This window comes from Myxocyprinus asiaticus, chromosome 10 (genome assembly GCF_019703515.2).
Source record: "Myxocyprinus asiaticus isolate MX2 ecotype Aquarium Trade chromosome 10, UBuf_Myxa_2, whole genome shotgun sequence".
NCBI classification, from domain to species: Eukaryota; Metazoa; Chordata; class Actinopteri; order Cypriniformes; family Catostomidae; genus Myxocyprinus; species Myxocyprinus asiaticus.
This window is the reverse complement of record NC_059353.1, coordinates 11,689,101-11,700,817: the sequence shown is the minus strand read 5'-3', so window position 1 is coordinate 11,700,817 and position 11,717 is coordinate 11,689,101.

Sequence of the window (11,717 nt, the reverse complement as noted above, 5' to 3'; positions counted from 1 at the left end):
CAGAGGGGCTTTGAGGGCACTGAGGTTTTATTACGCAAGCCTTATTTCTAAATATATAATCTATAAGCCTCATTTCTAATCTTCATTTTTTTTTAACAATCCACACACCAAGTAGATTTTAATACATGCAGCCATGCACCAGTCAGCTTGTTCTGTTATTCGGGTTTAGTCGGAATTCAGTAGGCTACGTGGGAATAAAGAATGTTTTTTGCAATGGAATTTCCTCAGATGCAACTCAGAATAGCAGAACACTAAGCTATGAGTCTAAATAGCACAATACAAAGGTTTTAAAATGATAAATCTCACACTAAAGTCAAACTAAAATGATCAAACTGTCACTGCCTGTATATGCGCTCTGCCCGTGCTGGTTCACATTTCCATGTCATGTGCGTGGAGTTAAACTGCTGTGTTTAAATAGCCTCTACTCTTTGGGGTGCCTTGATTTTTAAATGGTTTAAAATCAAATTACTTTGAACTTGAACAACCCCAATTCCGAAAAAGTTGGGACAGTATGAAAAATGCTAATAAAAACAAAAATGAGTGATTTTTTAAATTATAATCAGCCTTTGCTATATTGAAAGCTCTACAACTACACATTATATGATGTTTTACCCTGTGAATTTCATTGTTTTGTTTTTTTTTGTTTTTGTTTTTTTGTTGTTTTGTTTGTTTTTAAATGTACAGTAACTTCAAATCAGATGATTGCAACATGCTCCAAAAAAGTTGGGACTTTTGTTTACCACTACGAAACATCACCATTTTTTCTAATAACACTTATTAAGCATTTGGGCACTGAAGACACAAGTTTGTTAAGTTTAGAAAGTGGAATTTTCCCCCATTCATCCATTATGTAGGTCTTCAGCTGTACAATTGTATGGGGTCTTCGTTGCCGGATGGTGTGCTTAATAATGCGCCACACATTCTCAATTGGAAACAGATCAGGACTGCAGGCAGGCCAGTCTAGCACCTGCAATATCTGCTTACACAGCCATGCACTTGTAATCCGGGCAGTATGTGATTTGAAGTTGTCCTGTGGGAAAATGCAGGGACGTCCCTGGAAAAGACGGTGCTGGATGGCAGTATATGTTGCTCCAAAATTTGTACATATTTGTCTGCATTCATGGTGTTCTCACAGATGTGCGAGTTACCCATGCCATGGCCACTGACACACCCCTGGCCCATACAGACACTGGCTTTTGGACATGATGCTAATAACAGCTTGGATGGCCCTTTTCCTCTTTGGCCTAGATAACATGACATCTGTGTTTTTCAAAAACTAATTGAAATGTGAACTCATTGGACCAAAAAACATGGTTCCACTGTTCTACTTTCCATCTAAGATGAGACCGAGCCCAGAGAAGTCGGCAGCGCTTCTGGACAGTGTTGATGTTGGGCTTCTGCTTTGCATAGTAAAGTCTTAACTTGCATCTGTGGATGCAGCGGCGAATGGTGTTGACTAACAAAGGTTTACTAAAGTAATCCTAAACCCATGTTCATGATATCCATTACAGATGAGTGATGTTTTTAAAGACAGTGACATCTGAGGGATCAGAGATAACGTGCATTCAGAAGTGGTTTTCGTCTTGCCCTTTACGCACAGACATTTGACCAGATTCCTTGAATCTTTTAACTATATTGTGCACTCTAGAGGGTGAAATGCCCCAAATCCTTCCAATTTGTCTTTGGGGAACATTGTTTTCAAAGTGCTGGATAATTTGCTGAAGCATCTGTTGGCAAATTGACAAATCTCAAATTATCCTTGCTCTTGAAGGACTAGGTTGTTTTTGGAGGCTCCTTATATACTATGACACGATTGCCTCACCTGTTTAACATTTCCTGTTTCACATTGCCTTGTTATTTCAACTCGTCAGATTGTTATTAGTCTTAAATTGCCCCTGTCCCAACATTTTTGGAGCTTGTTGCAGTCATCTGATTTGAAATTACTGTACATAAAAAAAAAAAATAAAAAACATTCACAAGGTAAAATATCATATTATGTGTAGTTGTGGTGCTTCCAATATAGCAAAGGGTGAATACAATTTATAAATCACTCCTTTTTGTTATTATTGGCATATTTATTTCATACTGTCCCAACTTTTTCGGAATGGGTTTGTACTTAAGTCTGCACACCAGAGCAAAAGGGAAAAAAACAGTCTTACCGTTTATCAAGCATTGAAACTTTTCTTTGTTAAAAACAACCTGGAATTATGAAACACAGTGCAGGTGTTTTGAGATGTGTTTTTAAAAAATTAAGTTATTTTTAACTTTACTCAGTGATCCCATGATGCCGTTTTATTGCCATGTAAAACAAAAGAAAAAAGATTTAGATAATAAAGTCATAATATTTTGTGAATAAAGTAAAAAATTACAAGAATTAAGTTGAAGAATTATGAGATTAAAGTCGTAATAGTTTGAGAATAAAATCGTAGCATTAATATATACAATTTTGTATGAGAATAAAATCAAAATTATTAGAATAAAGTCATAGCATTTTGAGATTATAGTCGTAATAGTTTGAGAATAAAGTAAAAATTATTAGAATAAAGTCATTGCATTGTGAGAATTAAGTAGTATATTAGAGGGAAAAAAATCTCAATATTAGCCTAAACAGCGCGTCATTATCACAATGACAGAACGGATTTCATTATCTTGAAATGGACCTATATAATTCACAGCAGTTCCAATTATTTTTTGCTTCACTTTAATGTGAGCCTATATCTTGCACCTCCCTTGACAGGCACTCATATGTTGAAAACTCATGTACTAATGTGCATCTCATTTATGGACAGAGAGCTCACAGAAACATCCCACAAATTTAGCACGTTTGCATAACCAAGTTATCTCCCTGGGCCTCGTTTCTCAATAACTATCGATCTTAGCGGTTAAGAGCATTTTCTACTAGCAATTCTACGAACATTCATTATTTTTAACGTGCATTTCCCAAAACTGCACTTAACATGAACGAGCGATGACATGCTTTAAGTGTTACTTAAGAAAGTCGCTGTACATGTGACAGTGCTGAAATGTGACTGTATAGTGCTATTCGTCATTGTAACTTCATTATATTTGTGAGTAACTTTATAATCATATTTAATTTACCTTGCTAAAAATTTTTTTAAAATATTTTCTTAAATATTCAACCTAATTAACCACATATTTACATATTGTTTTACAATAATTTTGTGCAGAATGATCTATTTCTTTTACACAATCTGCTTCCATAATCAGGTGTGCATGTGTAATATTTCGTTTTCACAAACTTCTCTCGATATGAAAGCTTCCAGGATTAGTGAAGACAGTGGAGGCCCCATGTATGATCCTGCTAATTACAAGCATTTACTGAATATTACGAGGTTCAGCGTGTTATCACACAGTGCAAATAAGGAGGCGTTTAGAAGACGCGCTTTAGGGACATTCACTAATAAAGCGGAGGTCTGCTCTTTACTCCCAAAAGTAATAATGTGACAGCAATGCTGCATGTGCGGTGCTACACAACTTGAAGTGCTGGTGAGAGAGCCTCTGGTGTCAGAGAGGAAGAGGAGACAAGGATAAGCCAATATATACTGATGATTTTCATGCAGTTATTGACTTTTTTCTTCTTTCTCTGATTTTAATTTATACTGTTGTCTGCATCAGTCCTGCCACCACTTCGCTGTTACCAACTAGTCCACACAAATAACTTAATTTGTTTACTAATTAATATATTCATCCATTTATATAGACTATCTGTTTTATGTATTTCGTTATTATTATTATTGTTATTATTATTATTAGACTTGTCTGTTAAAATAAATAAAACACATATATCTTGATATTAAAGTCTCAGCATAAAGTGTAGCTATTGGTATATAAATTGTTTGATGTGTAATTTGCCGATTGTCCTGCAGGTGTCTGCATAAGTCTATGTGCTTACGATGCTCTTAGTGCTGCACGATTACTGAGCACTCGTAAATCTACAAGTATTTTCAAGTATTACTTAAGTTACGATGCTTTTGGGAAATGGGCCGCAAAACTAAGATGAATCGTAAGATGGATTCTATCATCTACTTAGGCTTACGATGCTTTTGGGAAATGAGACCTGGTTAGTGGTGTTGTGTGTAAAGACCCAGATGCTCCACAGTCGTAAAATATTATGAATTTAATCTCATACTGCTTAGAATATCTTCTCATAATTTTTACTTTATTCTCAAAATATTATGATAAATGACAATTGCAAATTTAAATTATTCAATTACTTTGATTTTATTGTTAGCTTTAGTTTCTGCACAATGAAAAAATGAGCCGACAAGTTGTAATTTTCGCTTTGATCTGCAATTTAAATTAAAAACGTGTTTGATCCATTTATTGTGTGCATGACCTTTGCTCATATAAATTTCTGAACAGGTGTCAGTGTTGTGCGCTTAATATAGGCCCTAATTGTTATTTGACAGGTAGGGTGGTCATTTTTTAAGTCATGGAAGGAAGGATTATTCTTATTTTTATATTTTAATATGCCCTGTGGGCTAAGCTCCTGATGTCACTGAAGTCTAGCAACGCCCCTGCAGTCAACCATTATCATGAGTGAACAGGGGCCTGGGTAGAACAGAGGCAAAATACGCTGGCTACCACCCCTGGTAGTTCGTTAGTTCGAATCCCAGGGCGTGCTGAGTGACTCCAGCCAGGTCTCCTAAGCAACCAAATTGGCTCAGTTGCTAGGGAGGGTAGAGTCACATGGGGTAATCTCCTCATGGTCACTATAATGTGGTTCATTCTCAGTGGGGCGTGTGGTGAGTTGAGCGTGGTTGCCGCGGTGGATGGCGTGAAGCCTCCACACGTGCTATGTCTCTGTGGCAATGCGCTCAACAAGCCACATGATAAGATGCATGGGTTGACAGTCTCAGACATGGAGGCAGCTGGGATTCATCCTCCACCATCTGGACTGAGGCAAATCACTATGCAACCATGAGGACTTAAAAAGCACATTGGGAATTGGGCATTCCAAATTAGCAATTAACATTGAAAAAAAAAAAAAAAAAAAAAAACATTATCATGAGTGAAAGTGTTAGATAACAGGAAGGTTACTGAGATAAAGCGAGTAGTATTCGGCTGGTCTTGTGATTCTAACATGGACCCTGGGCCTGGGCCAGCTGGAAATATTAATGAATGTAAAATTACAAATTATAAAAAATGTAAAGACTTAATTTCTCCCATCTTATTGCAAGCATATAATTGTATTCTGGAAACAGGATGTTTAGCTCCCTCATGGAGAGATGGTATAATAACAGTAAATCATAAAGAGGGAAAAGATCCTACTCAGTGCAGCTCATATAGACCCATTTCCCTCCTTAACGGTGATCAAAAATGTATCTATTCTTTCACAGCACTAACAAAAGTATGTCTCAAATTGTGCATCCAGATCAAACTGAGTTTATTACAGATCGTTATATAGGCAACAATATCGATAGACTTTTAAATGTAGTAACAAGTGCATCATTTAATGGGGAACAGTAGGCTTGGGATTGATGTCTTTTTCACGCATCAATAATCGGAAGATTTTCCCGATATATATCGGGATTTTTTTCTGATATAAATAGGGAGGCTCTTTACCCAATAAAATTTGTCTCTCATATTTCTCAACACAACTTTAATAAAGTGTGAGCGGCAGGGTAAATTAAAGGGAATCGCATACTGGACTCATCTGGCGGATGACATGACGCATTCTAAAATTAAAAAAAAAAAAAAATATTTCTACAAAAGGTACGCACATACTGCCAACGCTCAGTGTCAACATGCTGAAGTGCCACAGAGTGCAACTTGCATAGTTTTCCTTTAAATTTGACCCAATCATTATCAATGGACAAAGATTATTTACTCTAGTCATCACTGGATGATCTATTGTGAACATGCATCTTTCATATAGCCTACACAATGTATTTTAGTATGTCAGTTGCAAGTATGACATTTTGTGTTTTGACAGCTTAAATGAAAGACCTACATAAAGAGAAATTGCATAATAAACATCGCCATTTGTAATCGTTCAGTTTGCGCAGTTACACCAGTTTTACTAACCTGCAAACTGATCAGGGCCACTTTGTTCATTCTTGAAGAACTACCAAAACTTTCGTAACTTTGGACTGCCATCTCCTGTGATGCTTCAACTTGTCCTGTGTGTGTGTGTGTGTGTGTGTGTGTGTGTGTTCAGTGAATGTCATATCGCCCTCTTGTGGTCTCCCAACGCTATTATGCCAGACTGTTAAACAGAGGCCAACTGAGTGTATTGGAAAGTAAGCAAACTGGGCGTCCAATTTAAATGTCGGCTAATTTTAATATATCGATGCCTCAAAAATATATTGATAAAATAACATACCGATCAATAATCGATGAATCAATATTTTATGACATCCCTAGTGAAGAGGCAATGGTTCTATTTCTAGATGCTGAAAAGGCATTTGATTGTGTGTCCTGGAAATATCTTTTTGTAACTCTTGAGCACTTTGGATTTGGTAATAACTTTACCAAATGGATTGGTAACATTATAATACAATCATTGAGCCTTGATTAGAATAAATGGCTACTCATCTGAATAATTTACTCTTGGGAGGGGGACATGGCAAGGGTGCCCCCTATAGCCTCTTCTTTTGCTATTTGTACTGAACCTTTGGCACAACACAGATGTAACTGGAATAAGATTTGGAGAGGAAGAACATAAAATATCTTTATATGCGGACAATATACTTTTGTATCTATTTAATCCATCAAAATCTATTCCCATAATAAATGAGATTTAAGAAATTTAGTTACTCTACTGGCTATAAGGTTATTGTAGGTTAAACGGAGACAATGGATATTAATGGTACAATTTCAGAAATAAATTAAGATTGGGAGTGCTTTCAAGTGGCCAGAGGAAGGCATTAAATACCTTGGTATTTATATGCCCTCAGCACTGGAAAAATTATATCATGTCAATTATGAAAAATAATTTCTAATATTAACAATTTTTAAACCTAATATCAGTATTGAAACATTTTTAATATGTTAGACTGCTTGATTTCTCACATCATTTAACAGGGCAAAAAGCCAAGAGTAAGATTTAAAACTCTCCAGCTCTAAAAACTTAAAGGACTTGCTCTTCACAATGTTAAATTAGATTTTTGGGTTGCTCACTTAAAACCTATAATAACCTGGATTACAAATAATAGTACTACCAGATGGTAAGATATTAAAAAATGTAATTGTGGCTTTTAGATTTATTATTTAGAGATATACCATAGAAGTCCAGTAGATGAAACATTTGGACTGGAAATACAGTTCTCTGGAGAGGGGAAAAAAAAAAAAACTAATCTAATTAACCAATACAATTTAAGCCTTAACTACGATTACATCCGTAAGGGAGTTCTAAACTTAGACTTTAAAAAATGGGCTAGACATGGTCTTACTTATGTATACCAGTTGCTTGAATCCAATCACTTCAAACACTTCAGGATTTATTTCCTCAGATTCTGAAAACAGATCATAATAATATCTTCTTCATATATTTCTTGCAGCAGCTTTGAAGATAATTACTATGAATTGGTTGAAACATACTGTACCAGCATATGAATATTGGAAAATGTATATGAGAAATTCATGATATAGTGAAAAATAAACCATCATTTAAGATTACAAAGGCAGACATGTATTAATAGGTTGAGATAGCCATGCCAATATTACTAGGCTCCTGAGAGTATTGGTTACAAAGGAATCTCTTCCTTCACTTTCCCCTTCCTTGCTGTGCTTGTTCTGGTCTCTTTTTGTATCTTTTGTTGATGGTATGTTTTCTCTTTTTTTCTTGTTTGGGGAGGGAAGAAGGGGTGAATTTGTATTATGAAAATGTATTATCAAATATAAAATTAATCTCTTTTTGTGCAGAATAACCTAACTCTGTATTGAAAATCGATAATTACTTAGTTCCGGTCCTGGTGACCTCTTGATGACCTCTTCATGGAACTTCTATTTGTATCACTCCGCAGCACCCTTAGCTGAAGGATATTCTTGTTGCCCAGCAATGGTCTGTTTGGTGTAAGGGTGGCATTTAATGATTTTACTTACAAAATTACTAACATTTTAATGAACATTTGTGTTCTTAATATTTGTATTATGTGGTGACCTTTTTATAAGCATTGTGCCTAACTTTAAAAGCTTTAAGCACCATTTTTTGAGGTTTGATTTTAAAAGACCACGTCTGTTTAAAATAAAAATAACTTGAAAGCAAGTCTGTTGGCTTAAGAAAAAGTCTCTCACTCAAATTTAAATTACAAATGAAAATGTGGTATGTTTATGGGGGAAATTATATAGCTGCATAGCACATCTCAGCTCTGTAGGTCCATACAATGCAAGTGAATGGGTACCAAAATTTGCAGCATAAAAGTAATCCGTATGACTCCAGTGGTTTAACCATATCTTCAGAAGCCTATTATAGGTGTGGATGAGAAACAGATCAATATTTAATTCCTTTTATAATACTGAAGTTCAACCTGCCACAGGCATTGATGGTCCAATTCTACAGTTACCATCATTTAATTTATCTTTGAGTTCCAGGAAGTGGGCTGACAAGATCATCAAAAGACCTCTCACATCATGCTCACCACATCTTTCACTGTTATCTTCCAAAAAGCGCTGCAGAATTATCCATACGTTAAACTACCAGACACAAAAGCAACTTTTTGACACAGGCAGTGGCCCTCATTAATACTCCCCCATTCCATCAACATTGAAAAAATAGATCAATAAAAAGGGATAGCAAACTATGCACATTATCTATATGGCATAGTTTTAATATGCACTGGACGTATTTTCAACTACTATTTATTACCACTCCATCTGCCCTAATCATTTATTCTGCTATTACTGCTTTGTGTGAAATTTAAGACAAGATAGTAAGATTATAAAATTAGATTCTGTGTTGTATTGTACAGAGAATGTGCCCTTTAAGTACCAGCTTCTGACACTAAAACCTGAGATACCATGCAACAGTGTCAGATGTTCTGCTAACATTGATCGTGGGCTGTAGACCGCACCAACCAATCACAAAATAGCACCAGAAATTTGTATTAATTTTCTTTTTTGTCATTGGCAGAAAGCCATTCCAGCCAGTATTAGCTGATGGCGTTGTTCGCGGAAATGGCTGGATACAGTGTTTTGTGGCACACGCACTTCTGTTTCCCCTGTTAAAAGTTCGGTGTCACGTGAGAGATGCTGTCTTCACCTCGTGTCTTACATCTCTGTTATTTACAACTTTTTACAGTGCAGTAATAGTTTAATGTTTTATGTAATTGTGCTTTAAACTACTCTGTTGTTTCCATGAAAATAACCTTTGGTGCAGACATGGCATTATTTTCTATCCATTCATCCACCCAAATTCCTGTACTGTATATTTACTTAAATGACTGTACACGTTTCTTCCCTACAAAGGCCAAACTAAGTAACTACACCAGCACTGAAACTTAGAAAAATTGCTTGCATTATTTTGATGTGGATTTTGTAGTTACTGCATTTTCACATCAAGTTTTCTCTGAAAAACAGCATATGAGCCAAACTCGTCTGTCTGTCACAGGACAGATCATAGTCTAGACTAGAGACCTGATTTCAGTCATAACTCAGTTTTGCATTTTGCCTTTGTAGGGCAGTTTAATTGTCAAAGAAAAAGAATCCTCATCATTTCATATTATATTATTACTTGTTTAATCCATTCACATCTTTGTTCAAATTTTTGGCTCTTAATCTTATATGTTATTGATCTATCTAATATATTTCTCTCCACTCCATCCTTGCATTTGTGTGACTCTGATTTTGTCCTTGATATTTGCTTCAAGGCTGGAAGTCTATTGCTGTATTTTATTTCTTAATAATGGAGGGAGTATACCAAGAATAAGGTTGTCAGGGCCCACTTCAATCTTATGATTATGTACAATGTTTATCTGTTTATTTATTTCAATGCATTTTTATATGCAAAATAAGTGTCAAATATAGGTGTAATGGGCCTTATAATCTTAACAATTACGCGATGTTATGCTAATTACAGACCTAAACAAACACAGAATTGAAACTTGCAGAAATGCAGGTAGTGATACTCTATAGCTGATTAATATTCAGAATTGCATGTTTGCCATCTGTTTGAACTTGGCAGTCTCACATAAAGACAGTAATGCACTTTGCAATGTCTGCCAAATGCTAAAAATATAAATGTAAGAAGACTATTTGAAGAAGACCTATAATATAAATTTTTTGTGAATACTGTAGAAAAAACTGCATTATACGTGTGACATGGATTGTACAGTAGCCCATAAAAACTATTTGAACACTCAAGCTACACATAAAATGCATGAATGTTGTTGCATACAGATAACAAAATATCAAACCAAGTAGCACTTATTTTGAAGAACACTTCAATATGCAAACATCTTACAAGTTTGTAAGGTTTGAAATGATTAAACAATAGGTATGGTGTTCAAAATAAAGAAATATGTAATCTATTTAGCATGCTAGCATTCACTCACTAGTTTTTACATAAAGAAATAAAAAGATATTTATTTGAGTTACCTTGACACTGACTAATTTAGTTGGGTTTACCCAATTCAACTAGGTTTGTCTAAACACAAAGCATTTGTGTTGAGATTACTTAATAATTGTAAGTTAAGAATACTCATTTAAAACATGTGGAACCACTGTCCACGATTGAATCAAGTTCAGCCAAAGAGCTATTTTTTTTACTGTACTGTCAAGTGACACCAACACCTTTTCAATTAATAAATGACATGATGGTCTACTTGTTTGATTGTAATCTATGAAATTCATACATAATTATGTGCATAACCAGTGTTCAAAACACTGCTCTTCACCAAAAAAAAAAAGTATTTTCAGCAAGCTGTCATTCAGTTGCAACCAAATGTGCTCAAGCTGCCTTGTAAGTGATGTACTGTCAACTAAACCTCTCAAACTCACTCCAGTTTGAAGCACTTACAGGGTGTTTAACATGTATTGTGTGCGATACACTGGTAAGTAAACAAATTATGAAATCATTTGAAAAACTACAAAAAGATGATGTTATTTAAATAACTTGTATACACCAAAAATAAACACAAAAAATGCCAGAACTGCTGAATTTACTTCCATGTTTACTATCATTTACTTTAACAAGAATGATATTGTTTTGCTCAAACAAATTTTTCACTAAAATCTGGTCTTCTCAGTGTGCCACTTAAATAACCTTAAAATGAACAGGCCACCGCACATACACAATAACACTTCTCTAACAGTTTCTTGTCAATACAAACAAATAAATAAATAAATAAAACAAATGTTTTTCCTCACCTTTTCTCAAAACAAAGTGGCATATTTTCAATATGCCTAGTATGCAAGTGCATGAGATGCATAGCTACACAGCACAGTTAGCCTCCAACATCCTTGTCTGTCTATATAAAGCTTTTTAAAAGTACAAACTCAATACATAACTGCTCAAACGACAGCTCAAAGATTTGCATGGAAAGGTTTGACAGTTTTGAGCATCTTGTGTGGGTTTGAGTTGAACGCCACCTAGCGGACTGATAGCGGTAGTGACGTGAGATGTTTACAATCTCCATGGTAACCCGTCATGGTAACCCGTCACCCTGATCCCGGCTTGTGTTGTGTCCTCACTCCTGCCAGATTGCCTGCTTGAGTCTATAGTAATATTATAGTATAATATCTTACATATAAAACAT